The sequence below is a fragment of the Salvelinus sp. IW2-2015 genome, linkage group LG5 (assembly GCF_002910315.2).
Source record: "Salvelinus sp. IW2-2015 linkage group LG5, ASM291031v2, whole genome shotgun sequence".
NCBI classification, from domain to species: Eukaryota; Metazoa; Chordata; class Actinopteri; order Salmoniformes; family Salmonidae; genus Salvelinus; species Salvelinus sp. IW2-2015.
This window is the reverse complement of record NC_036844.1, coordinates 30,649,050-30,662,154: the sequence shown is the minus strand read 5'-3', so window position 1 is coordinate 30,662,154 and position 13,105 is coordinate 30,649,050. Positions and strand designations below refer to the sequence as shown.

The following is a 13,105-nucleotide window of genomic DNA, read 5'->3' as shown; positions in this document are numbered from 1 at the left end:
TTGGTTTAAGGTGCTTGATATGTTCCAACAAGTGCTGAGCCCAACCTGTTTTGAGCCCCTCCTGTTTAGCTAAAAAGAAAAAGCATGTTATTTTGGCATTAATTCATGTCACATATCATTTTACAATTATAATTTGTTTTGATGTTTATTGAGTTAATAAAGCCGCATACAAACATGGTTCACTTTCTTGAGTAAGGCAGCTCCAAAATGAAGGTGTTTCAGCCTAGCTCAGTCCTTTCTGTGGTGGAGGGGCAACCAGCGGAATTTACAGAGCGTAGGCATTGGTAATCTTCTCTAGTTGCGCTGTGATTGGCTCAGTGTTCTGTCACTCATGGGGAAACTACGCCACAGCAGAATATACAGGGAAAGCTAGTGTCACGCCCTGATCTTAGTTATCTATGTTTTCTTTATTATTTTGGTTAGGTCAGGGTGTGACGAGGGTGGGTATGCTTGTTTTGTATTATCTAGGGTTTTTGTATGTCTAGGGTGTTGGTAAGTCTAGGCATATGTATGTCTATGGTGGCCTGAATTGGTTCCCAATCAGAGGCAGCTGTTTATCGTTGTCTCTGATTGGGGATCATATTTAGGTTGCCATTTTCCCTTTTGATTTTGTGGGTTCTTATTCTATGTTTAGTTGCCTGTCTGCACTAGCCATAATTAGCTTCACGGTTCGTTTTGTTATTTTGTTCGTTTTGTTCAGTGTTCATTCTTTAAATAAAGAAGAATGTACGCTTATCACGCTGCGCCTTGGTCTCCTCCTTATGACGGCCGTGACAGCTAGGCAGTTCAAGAACCCTTGGGCACTGCCATAGATTTACAGTAGAAGTGTCCATCCAAGAAGGCTTAAGGTCATCGGCAACAGATAAAATTACGTCAAATCACATATGTCTCAGCCTCCAGTATTTATGCTGCAGTAGTTTGTGTCAGGGGGCTAGGGTTAGTCTGTTATTTCTGGAGTATTTCTCCTGTCTTATCCGGTGTCCTGTGTGAATTTAAGTATGCTCTCTCTAATTCTCTCTTTCTTTCTCTCTCTCGGAGGACCTGAGCCCTAGGACCATGCCTCAGGACTACCTGGCATGATGACTCCTTGTTGTCCCCAGTCCAACTGGCCGTGCTGCTGCTCCAGTTTCAACTGTTCTGCCTGCGGCTATGGAACCTTGACCTGTTCACCGGATGTGCTACCTGTCTCAGACCTGCTGTTTTCAACTCTCTAGAGACAGCAGGAGCGGTAGAGATTCTCTGAATGATCGGCTATGAAAAGCCAACTGACATTTACTCCTGAGGTGCTGACCTGTTGCACCCTCGACAATTACTGTGATTATTATTATTTGACCATGCTGGTCATTTATCAACTATTTAACATCTTGGCCATGTTCTGTTATAATCTCCACCCAGCACAGCCAGAAGAGGAATGGCCACTCCTCATAGCCTGGTTTCTCTCTAGGTTTCTTCCTAGGTTTTGGCCTTTCTAGGGAGTTTTTCCTAACCACCATGCTTCTATACCTGCATTGCTTGCTGTTTGGGGTTTTAGGCTGGGTTTCTGTACAGCACTTTGAGATATCAGCTGATGTAAGAAGGGCTATATAAATAAATTTGATTTGATTTGTATCTACCGTAGCTTTGATTGGACTGATCATGTTACTTTAAAAATCTTAGCTAGCAAGCTTCACAAGCAGTCATCATCATGAATCACGTCGACAATCTACTGGCAAATCCTATTCCAACCTTGTCATATGAAGATGAATTATAAATAAAAGGTATCTGTGCTCATCGGCCATTGGACATAAACATTACACAAGTCGGAAATCGCAAATTCAACAATGAGTGGTTTGGAAGGAATCAGTGGCTAACCGCAATCACTATTTTGCTTGCCCTGCCTGATATTCTGTGGAGAGGGTGTAAATGGTCCAAGTCTGGGTTTAAGGATTTAAAACATCTGCCTGAAATGGTCTCTTTCCATTCTTAAAAGGATAAACATCCACTCGCAACACCATGTTTCAGAAAAGGTTGAATACATTGGCCATGCTGTCAATCCAGCATGACTTTTGTCAGGTTCAAAACAACTGGAAACTCGGAACTGATGAAATCTCAGTGAGTTGAAGACAACTGGGAACTCTGAAAAAAACTAGCTCAGACTGGGAAAATACGTTTTGAAAGGTCATCCAACTCGGAATTCCAAGCCAGGAACAGAGTTCCCAATTGTCTTGAAAGCACCTTTGATGACAAAATTTGCCCACAAGAAGGACCGCTGTGCCACCTTGCTGTTCAAGTGAGCACAACAAAGGTGAGTCCAAAAATGTATTGTATTCTGCTGCATAAATTAGCTTGTGCTTTTCGAGGAAACTAACAAATGTCATTGAGGGAGAGAGAGTAATGTATAATGTTTACATTATGTCAGGATATGTTATTGTTAGCCATCCGAGATCCTCTGGGAGGAGAAGAGACACAGTCTGGTATCAATAACCATGACAGCCTTGAGTTGGGTAGGAGTGAGCACTTTGGGGTAGAGGTCAGGTCAGATGAAGTGAGGAAGAACAGATATCACTAAGGTTCTGTCTAGCAACAGGGATGCATTGGCTGTTCGGTTGTGGAGGAGGAGACTCAGCCTGGGAGAAAGGGTTAAATATCAGTGCTTGGGTGAAATGTTTTTTTTGTCTGAATTACAGCTGTAATGACCCTTTGGGGGAAAAAATTACTTTGTTAAGCTTCTCTAGTGTCCGTGAGTTATTTACTCTGAAAAATAAGAACCTAATACCATTCAAATATTTGTTTTCAACAAAAAGTTCAGTAATAGACCATGTAATTCCAGTTGATATTGCGAGAGTTGTTTTGTCGTTTGCGCAATGAGGTGTCTGTGCGTCGGTATATTGTCTACAAAAGTGGATCCTCGTATTGTATTTTCCTTCCTTTTTAAATCACATAGGCCTAATAAAATACTTCAAATGGTAGGCTAAACGCGTCTCTCTCTATCTATATTTCTGTCAGGGTCCATTTTGAAAATGCTGCACGAATAGGCCTACATCTTCGCAGCTTGTTTGCTTGTACTTCTTATACTTAGAGCTAAGTGTTAATGATATAAGAACAAACATTAGGAATTTACTGAACATAAAAGTAATAATGTTTGTGTATGGTTCAAAACTCATGTTGGCGTTTGTTATTATTGAAGGATATTGAGGTTCTTATCGACTTACACAAATCACAAATCCACAAGGAGTCAGTAGAAACCACATTTGTTTAAAAAGTCAGTAAATTAGGCTGAATGAACTGTTTTTCTGTCAGATGAGGCACCGCTGATAGCCAGGTGTAACGGTGGTAAGGATTCACTCCATGATGCTGAAAGGAAAGCGCCGCTGTCAGGACAGCTTTATTTAACCTCTAACAGTTTGTGGGCACCGTTTGTTACCTTTTATAGTGGAATTAATGTATCGTTTAGTGATGTGTTGTGTTGTGGCTTTGCTGGCATGCATAAAACAAAATGTTGAGTTTGACCCACCAAGATTTACATGCTAAAATCGCCACTGAGTGATTAATGTGTGCTGCGGTATATAACAGAATCTTGATTAAAGTTCCTTGGCGAAGGGGGAAACTGATAGGCTGGGAAGACGTCTGTTTAGCTAACCTGCCACTATACTTGTACAGTATAAACAGAAAAAGAAGTGGGCCTCCACCCACAGCCTATCTGTAACGGCAGCCTTCCTCCTCTTCATCTGAAGAGGAGGTGTAGCAGGGATCGGACCAAGACGCAGCGTAGCTCGTGTTCAACATGTTTTTAATAAACAAGACGAAACTGTGAACACTTACAAAATAACAAAAGTGGCAAACCGAAACAGCCCTATCTGGTGCAGAGAAAACACAGAGACAGGAAACAACCACCCACAATCCCCAACACAAAACAAGCCACCTATATATGATTCCCAATCAGAGACAACACAAAACATCTGCCTCTGATTGAGAACCATATTAGGCCAAACATAGAAACGGACAAACAAGACACACAACATAGAATGCCCACCCAGCTCACGTCCTGACCAACACTAAAACAAGCAAAACACACAAGAACTATGGTCAGAACGTGACACTATCAAATCGCCCCAACCCAGCCAACATATCCCCTTGCTCCAGCCCTATTGTATCAACATGCTTGTAGTCCGTGTCTTAGACAAATATGTTAACTTTGACTCTTACAATAACTCAGAAAAACCTAGTAGTGATTTCTAAGAAGTGGAAAGTGAAAGTGTGAAATCATCAGACTCTCTCTGGGTCTTTTGTGTGTGTGTGTGTGTGTGTGTGTGTGTGTCAGACTCAGCAGGAGAGGCAGACAGGGAGCTGGGGGGAGGGGGGCAGTGCATCCACCGATGAAGTGCTCGGAGCAGGTGCAAGTTGCTTGTCATGCAGAATTCAAAGTTGGGCTGTACAACATCCAAAAAGTTTTGGAGTTTGGTTCGACTGGAGGGATTAAACAAAACAAAGAGCCCTCAGAAAAAGTGTTTTTAACATGCCTGAACCGAGGCGCATTTGGTGGCAGCAAGCCTTGTAGACAAGGCTCAAGAGGACACCCAGGTTAACACTCAAAAAAAGAAGGGAGAGTCATTGACTCCAGCTCAGCCCCATTAGCCTCCGGCCCAGCCATGTTAGTCCCTAGCCCAGGCCCCAGCTCAGCTACCAGCCCAACCTTATTTAGCGCCAAGCCCAGTGGCTCCAGCTTAGAAACCAGCTCAGCATTACCAGGCCCAAGTCCAACAACCAGCTCAGCATTACCAGGCTCCCTATGCCTACCCTGAGCAGCCAGCCAGCTACAACCATCCCCAGCCAAGATGGGATGGATACCAGACACCTAGTCATGAACCCAACGTGTCACCTTTCCAGAGTGTTCCCCCTCCAGTGGCCAGTGTCAAGCGCTCTACCTCCAGTGGTCATTGGACCAAACTCCCAGAGCGCTCCCTCTACAACGACCAGTGTGTCATGCCCCCTGAACACTCACTGTACAGTGGCCTTTGCCCCCCCTAAAGCTCACCCACCGAATCCCCAATTCCAGATGGCCATCTTGGCCCCCCAGAGACCATCGGCCATCCCGGTCCCCCAGAGTCCACCGGCCATCCCGGCCCCCCAGAAGGCAATCCCGGTCCTCCGAACCCAGTCAGTCATCCCGAACCCCCGAACCCTGATGGTCAGCTCCGCCAGAGCCACCACCTACACTCCCCTATGGGGCGGACATTGGCTCCTCTACCCACTAAGGCACACCACCATGTGCATGCACATTTGAGGGGTGGCTGTGTAAAACCCCTCCCACTCCCATCCTACCTGGAGGGGAGCCCTCCCCTCATTGGTCGCCACACACCTCCATCAAAGCTAGTTAAGAACAATCACGTCCACCTGAAAGAGGCAGGGCTCCTGCTTTAAATGCCCCACCTGCAGTCATTAGTACTCTTTCAACCAATCAGCACGGACCACTAGAGATGTGTTATTAACTGAGTATTACATGAGTGTGGTTTTTGGCGGCCAAGGTATTTCATTCTCATTGTTGGTATGTGGATTTATATTGTTGTGCATGTAAGTGCACTTCTTGTATTTGCTAACTGTGTAACACTGTAGTGTTTGGAATATTTTAGATTGAGATGTTTGCCCTTATTTTACCATGTGCCTAGACATCACCATCTTTCATCAGCTGTGACATTTCTCATCATTTGAAGCCTACAAAAGACCAACAAACCTGTTTCAATAAAAGGTCAAAAGGCTACCCTCCCATTATTTTCTTGCAGACATACCCATTGTGTAACATCCTACCCAGACTTTAAGCTATTTTACATATGAGAAACCCTTCACATTGTGTCAAAGTATGTTTGGTCCCCACAAGTATAGTTAAACATGTACACACACATAAGAGAGTCTGGTGCTGCTCTCACACTTTCACTTTCCACTTCTTAGAAATCGCTGCTGGATTTGACTGAGTTATTGTAACAGTGAGTTCAAAGTTCAATACTGAGTCGTAGGTTGTAAACATGTACAGTCGTGGCCAAAAGTTTTGAGAATGACACAAAAATTAATTTCCACAAAGTTTGCTGCTTCAGTGTCTTTAGATATTTTTGTCAGATGTTACTATGGAATACGTGAAGTATAATTACAAGCATTTCATAAGTGTCAAAGGCTTTTATGGACAATTACATGAAGTTGATGCAAAGAGTCAATATTTGCAGTGTTGACCCTTTCTTTTCAAGACCTCTGCAATCCGCCCTGGCATGCTGTCAATTAACTTCTGGCCACATCTGACTGATGGCAGCCCATTCTTGCATAATCAATGCTTGGAGTTTGTCAGAATTTGTGGATTTTTGTTGTTCACCCGCCTCTTGAGGATTGACCACACGTTCTCAATGGGATTAAAGTCTGGGGAGTTTCTGGCCATGGATTGAAAATATTGATGTTTTGTTCCCGAGCCACTTAGTTATCACTTTTGCCTTATGGCAAGGTGCTCCATCATGCTGGAAAAGGCATTGTTCAAAATTGTTCCTGGATGGTTGGGAGAAGTTGCTCTCGGAGGATGTTGTTGGTACCATTCTTTATTCATGGCTGTGTTTCTTAGGCAAAATTGTGAGTGAGCCACTCCTTGGCTAAGAAGCAACCCTCACATGAATGGTCTCAGGATGCTTTACTGTTGGCATGACACAGGACTGATGGAGCGCTCACCTTGTCTTCTCCAGACAAGCTTTTTTCCGGATGCCCCAAACAATCGGAAAGGGGATTCATCAGAGACAATGACTTTACCCCAGTCCTCAGCAGTTCAATCCTCGTACCTTTTGCAGAATATCAGTCTGTCCTGATGTTTTCCTGGAGAGAAGTGACTTCTTTGCTGCCCTTCTTGACACCAGGCATCCTCAAAATTCTTCACCCACTGTGCGTGCAGATGCACTCACACCTACCTGCTGGCCATTCCTGAGGCAAGCCTGTACTGGTGGGCCCCGATCACCTCAGCTGAATCACACTTTAGGAGACGGTCCTGGCGCTTGCTGGACTCTTCTTGGGCGCACTGAAGCCTTCTTCACAACATTGAACGCTCTCCTTGAAGTTCTTGATGATCCGATAAATGGTTGATTAGGTGAATCTACTGGCAGCAATATCCTTGCCTGTGAGACCCTTTTGTGCAAAGCAATGATGACGCACGTGTTCCTTGCAGGTAACCATGATTGACAGAGGAAAAACTGATTCGGTAACACCTCCTTTTGAAGCTTCCAGTCTGTTATTCGAACTTAATCAGCATGACAGTGATCTCCAGCCTTGTCCTCGTCACCCTCACCACCTGTTTAACGAGAGAATCACTGACATGATGTCAGCTGGCCTTGTTCAGTGGCAGGGCTGAAATGCAGTGGAAATGGTTTTTGGGGGGGATTTACAGTTCATTGCACATGGCAAAGAGGACTGTTGCAATTAATTGCAATTCATCTGATCACTCTTCAATAATTCTGGAGTATATGCAGAATTGCCTTCATCAAACTGGGCAGCAGACTTTGGAAAATTAATATGTGTCATTCTAACGAACTTGTGCCATGACTGTACATACACAAAGAGCTTAAACCTAACACTACACGAAAAACAGCAATTTACAATATTTCAATACTGAATTGTATTATTTTTAAACTCTATGTATTTCTGATGTTTTTATTTTATTTTGATTGGCAGCCTACAGGTATAGGTTTTATAAAAACATATAAATGGTGTAATGTACCTGTAACCTCCCCCCCATACGAAACAATGACAAAAACAAATAAATTCTTGTCAAAGACCCCAAGGAGAGTCTGATGCTCCCACACTTTCACTTTCTACTTCTTATAACTGCTGCGACGTTTACTGAGTTATTGTAAGAGTCTAAGTTCATAGTTTTGCCTAAGACACAGACTCAAGCGTGTTTATACATAGGGCTGGAGGCGATGGAGACATGTTGGCTGGGTGGCGTTGGATTAGTGGGATGGGAGTTGGGGTTGGATGAGTGAGAATGGGGGAGTTGGGATTGGAGGAGTGGATGGAGGTTGGGGATTGGAGAGTGAGATGGGAGGTGTGGGTTTGGAGGAGTGAGATTGGGAGGTTGGGGTTGGGAGGAGTGAGATGGGAGGTTGGGGTTGGCAGGAGTGAGATGGGAGGTTGGGGTTGGAGGAGGTGAGATGGGAGATGGGAGGTTGGGGTTGGAGGAGTGAATGGAGGTTGGGATTGGAGGAGTGAGATGGGAGGTTGGGTTGGAGGAGTAAATAAATCAAATTTTATTTGTTGCACATACACATGGTTAGCAGTTGTTAATGCGTGTAGCGAAATGCTTGTCGCTTCTAGGTTCCGACAATGCAGTAATAACCAACGAGTAATCTAACCTAACAATTCCACAACTACTACCTTATACACACAAGTGTAAAGGGATAAAGAATATGTACATAAAGATATATGAATGAGTGATGGTACAGAACGGCATAGACAAGATGCAGTAGATGGTATCGAGTACAGTATATACATATGAGATGAGTAAAGTAGGATATGTAAACATAAAAGTGGCATAGTTTAAAGTGGCTAGTGATACATGTATTACATAAAGATGGCAAGATGCAGTAGATGATATAGAGTACAGTATATACATATACATTATATATTAAGTGGCATTGTTTAAAGTGGCTAGTGATACATTTTTGATACATTTCCATCAATTTCCATTATTAAAGTCAGCTGGAGTTGAGTCAGTATGTTGGCAGCAGCCACTCAATGTTAGTGGTGGCTGTTTAACACTCTGATGGCCTTGAGATAGAAGCTGTTTTTCAGTCTCTCAGTCCCTGCTTTGATGCACCTGTACTGACCTCGCCTTCTGGATGATAGCGGGGTGAACAGGCAGTGGCTCGGGTGGTTGTTGTCCTTGATGATCTTTATGGCCTTCCTGTGACATCGGGTGGTGTAGGTGTCCTGGTAGGATGGGAGGTTGGGGGTGAAGGACTTCTTTTTTGTTTTTTTGTTCCTGTTTATACTGTACAAATAGTGGCACGTTAGCTAAACATATTAGTACCCAGCCTATCCGTTTCCCCCTCCCCCTCCCCCTCCCCTCGGATAAAACCGTGTACTCTAATTGGTTGGTTCGACTTCATGGGCTAATAATGATGAGAAGTTTAACTATAAATGTTTGAGCAGCAACAGCAGGACATCACATCCACTTCAAGATTCTAATTCTGAGAACACCTGCAGACTGAGCAGAAAGGTAATTATCAAACGAAACTACAAACTTTTAGTGTCACCACACACAGACTATGTGGAGAAGTATTTGTGAGCTTGGGGTTGTGAACAATAAAAAGGATGACGGTATATATTATGTCTGACTATCTGTATAGGTATTTTTTTTTACACATGGGCTGTACATCCATGTGTATGCTCTGCTCTACGACCACGTAACCTCTGATATCTGCCTTTAACTAAATGGATCACTGCTAGGATATGAGCGAAATATATGCTCCCACCCTTCTGATCACAAACAAAAATAACAATGGGAGATTCTCAGATGGGTAAAAGTCCGTCCTCTCCTCGACTCCTCCGTCCTCCTCTCCTCCGTGACCGGAAAACCGATGTGGTTGAGTGGTCGAGGAGAGGGTCAATTCGTTAGTAGGCGAATGGAGGAGTGTCTTCTCCTCCTCCTGCCAAGGAAGCACAAGAGTACCCTACTTGAGTCCTCCGTGGAAGAGTTTTGAGGTCCACCACATCCCATTTGAATAAGCTCTTGTTTTGTCGGAGGAGAAAAGCATGCGTACGTTAACAATGATACTCTACTAATCGCTTTATATATAAAATGTCTAGCATAACTAGCTTCATTTATTTTTACTACTTGTTTTGGGATTCCACCCTTGAAGCAACCATGTACAGATCCTGCAAATAAAATGTATTTTAAAATAAAGTCGATTTAAATAAATGTTTGGTGTTCACACAAGTATTTGTTTGATTTATAACTGCACAGGACCAAAAATTATAATAAATGAAAACAGAAATTGAGATTTTTCCCTTCAAAGTCGTAAAATGGCCCGGATTAAGGATTTATTCAATCGCTGAAGCTTAGAAATTGAAAGGTAATTAAGATAAAAAGTAAGAAGGTAATTTAAGGTGATTTCTGATTGAGCTGACATACAGTGCATTTGGAAGGTATTCAGATCCATCCCCTTTTTCCACATTTTGTTTACGTTACAGCCTTATTCTAAAATGGACTAAATTAAGTTTTGTATTTTTAATAAATTTGCAAAAATGTATATAACCAGTTTTTGCTTTGTCAATATGGGGTATTGTGTGTAGATTGATGGGGGAAAAACAATGAAATTAATTTTAGAATAAGGCTATAACGTAACAATGTGAAAAAAGTCAAAGGGTCTGAATACTTTCAGAAGGCACCGTATGCATTTTTTTTTTACTGTGAATGCAGTCTCCACTAACGTGGGAACATTGTTTACTGTGAATGCAGTCTTCACTAACGTGGGAACATTGTTTACTGTGAAATGCAGTCTCACTCAACGTGGGAACATGTTTACTGTGAATGCAGTCTTCACTAACGTGGGAACATGTTTACTGGAATGCAGTCTCCACTAACGTGGAACATTGTTTACTGTGAATGCAGTTCTTCCACTAACGTGGAACATTGTTTACTGGGAATGCAGTCTTCACTAACGTGGAACATTGTTTACTGTGAATGCAGTCTTCAACGAACGTGGGGAACATTGTTTACTGTGAATGCAGTCTTCACTAACGTGGGAACATTGTTACTGTGAATGCAGTCTTCCACTAACGTGGGAACATTGTTTACTGGAATGCAGTCTCCACTAACGTGGAACATTGTTTACTGGAATGCAGTTCTCCACTAACGTGGAACATTGTTTACTGTGAATGCAGTCTCACTAACGTGGAACATTGTTTACTGGGAATGCAATCTCCTAACGTGGAACATTGTTTACTTGGGAATGCAGTCTCCACTAACGTGGGAACATTGTTTACTGTGAATGCAGTCTCCACTAACGTGGAACATTGTTTACTGGGAATGCAGTCTCCACTAACGTGGGAACATTGTTACTGGAATGCAGTCTCCACTAACGTGGGAACATTGTTTACTGTGGAATGCAGTCGCACTAACTGGGAACATTGTTTACTGTGAATGCAGTCTCCACTAACGTGGGAACATTGTTTACTGTGAATGCAGTCTCCACTAACGTGGGAACATTGTTTACTGGGCATGCAGTCTCCACTAACGCAATCATGCTGTAATTCTGAACATCCGCAATATGGATAGAATAGAGTCCTACATTTCGTTGGAGGCAAGTGATTCTGGTTTATGTGTAATGTATCTCACCTGTGGCAAACTCAGTGGAGAATCTCAGCTGGTTTCTGTGTGTTGGAGCCATAGTACAGTGTCTCTATGTAGAATACATGGAATGCAAACATGTGCACATTCCAGATATGTGTCCCTTGGTCCATTCAAAGATATAGCATCATGATCTAAAGTATTGTCTTATATAGTGTACCTTCCAGCAGTCTATGCTGTTTATTAGTATTATTACATATTTGACAATTTGGCAAGAAAGACAATCACACAACAGGGATATACAAATAAAAAATACAATGGATTCGGTGGGTGCTTATATTTGCCCTATTTCACACATGTACAAGTGTGTATTAATATATGTATGTGAATTGTAAATGTGTTTTTTGCGTATCCCAACTCCCCCCTGAGACACCCTCAGAGAGAGGGGTCACGGCCAGGGTCTGCCAGGGTCTGCCATTATCAACTACGACCCTGGAGCAGTCAGGGTTAAGTGCCTTGCTTTTCAACTTTTTGGCTCTAAGATTTAATCTGGAGACCTTTCGGTTACTTGCCCAAACTCTGTTACCGCTAGGCTACCTGCCACCCTGAATAGGGAAGGACCGGCATGCCATTGGAACACAGGAGTGATGGTTGCTGATAACGGGCCTATGTAGATATTCCATTAAATCTGCCATTTCCAGCTACAACAGTCATTTACAACATTAACAATGTCTACACCGTATTTCTGATCAATTTGATGTTATTTTAATGGACAAAAAAAAGAAGCTTTTCTATCAAAACAAGGAAATTTCGAAGTGACCTCAAACTTTTGAACGGTAGTGTATATGTAATAAAGTGTTGATGTAGTGAAACAGATGTTATTATTATAGTAATGAACTTTAGATGGTCTGTGGCACTGGCCTCTCCCCAGGCCCTGACACAGTCATGGTATCACAGCAACTGGACTGATTTTAAACTAGAAAAACTCAATAGATAAATGATTGAATATTGTAAACTGTGTCAAATCAGCAAACTTTTAACTTTCAGTTTCTTTTTTACACTGGCTGTTTCCCAGTGACTCTCCTCACTCCCTACTGACAGCCCTGTTACCAGAACGATTTCAAGAAACCAGCCTGAAGGTATGTTTTATGAATCACACAGGACAGGACAGGAGCAAGCTAAAATAATCCTATTTAGAATAATGGAATATAGAGGTTGGGAATGCGGAGTGACAATAACTCTCTCAGCTTTTTAAGACTGTCTCTCTGTTCTGTGTTCACAGTTGACGGCATAGAGGTGAACGGGCCCAAGATCAGCACCGATGTTGAGTGGTCGGATGACCATAAAAAAGTAATGCAGACATATGAGGTTGGAAGTGTCTCTGCAACCGCCGGGCCGACGAAGGCCACATTGGGTCTAGCAGCTACCACCGGCTTTGATATAGGCAAGGAAGGGGTCGGGGCACAAGTTTTGGGTACAGGCTTCTCTGTCGGGAGGACAACATCTGTTTCTCTGTTTGGTAGCAAGTTGGAGTTCAAACTCTGGTGACACACCACCACTCAGAGCCCAGAGGTCCACTTCTTTGGAGATGTATTAATTACACCTGTTTAGTTCTCTTATAGTCTACAGACAAGGCTTCTGGGCCACAGATGTGCTTGGCTTCTTTTACACTTAATGAAAACATCTTGATGTATTGTACTTAATCAGTGGACTGTATTTATAATACATTATAAACTTTATTGGGGACTGTTCTTTTTTATGCACACACACACACACACACAGACACAGTTATGTATATGTATAGATGGGTTAGCT

The 13,105-nt window shown here is 42.8% G+C and overlaps 1 long non-coding RNA gene across 1 annotated transcript in view; it reads left to right on the top strand.

Annotated features, from left to right (window-relative positions):
• LOC139027779 (uncharacterized) overlaps positions 1-12,608 on the top strand; it is a 30,690-nt gene extending 18,082 nt beyond the window's left edge. The window contains exons 4-5 of the long non-coding RNA XR_011479941.1: positions 12,366-12,429; positions 12,573-12,608. This is a non-coding gene — a long non-coding RNA (uncharacterized lncRNA). The remainder of the gene's footprint in view (positions 1-12,365; positions 12,430-12,572) is intronic.
• Positions 12,609-13,105: the final 497 nt, after the last annotated feature.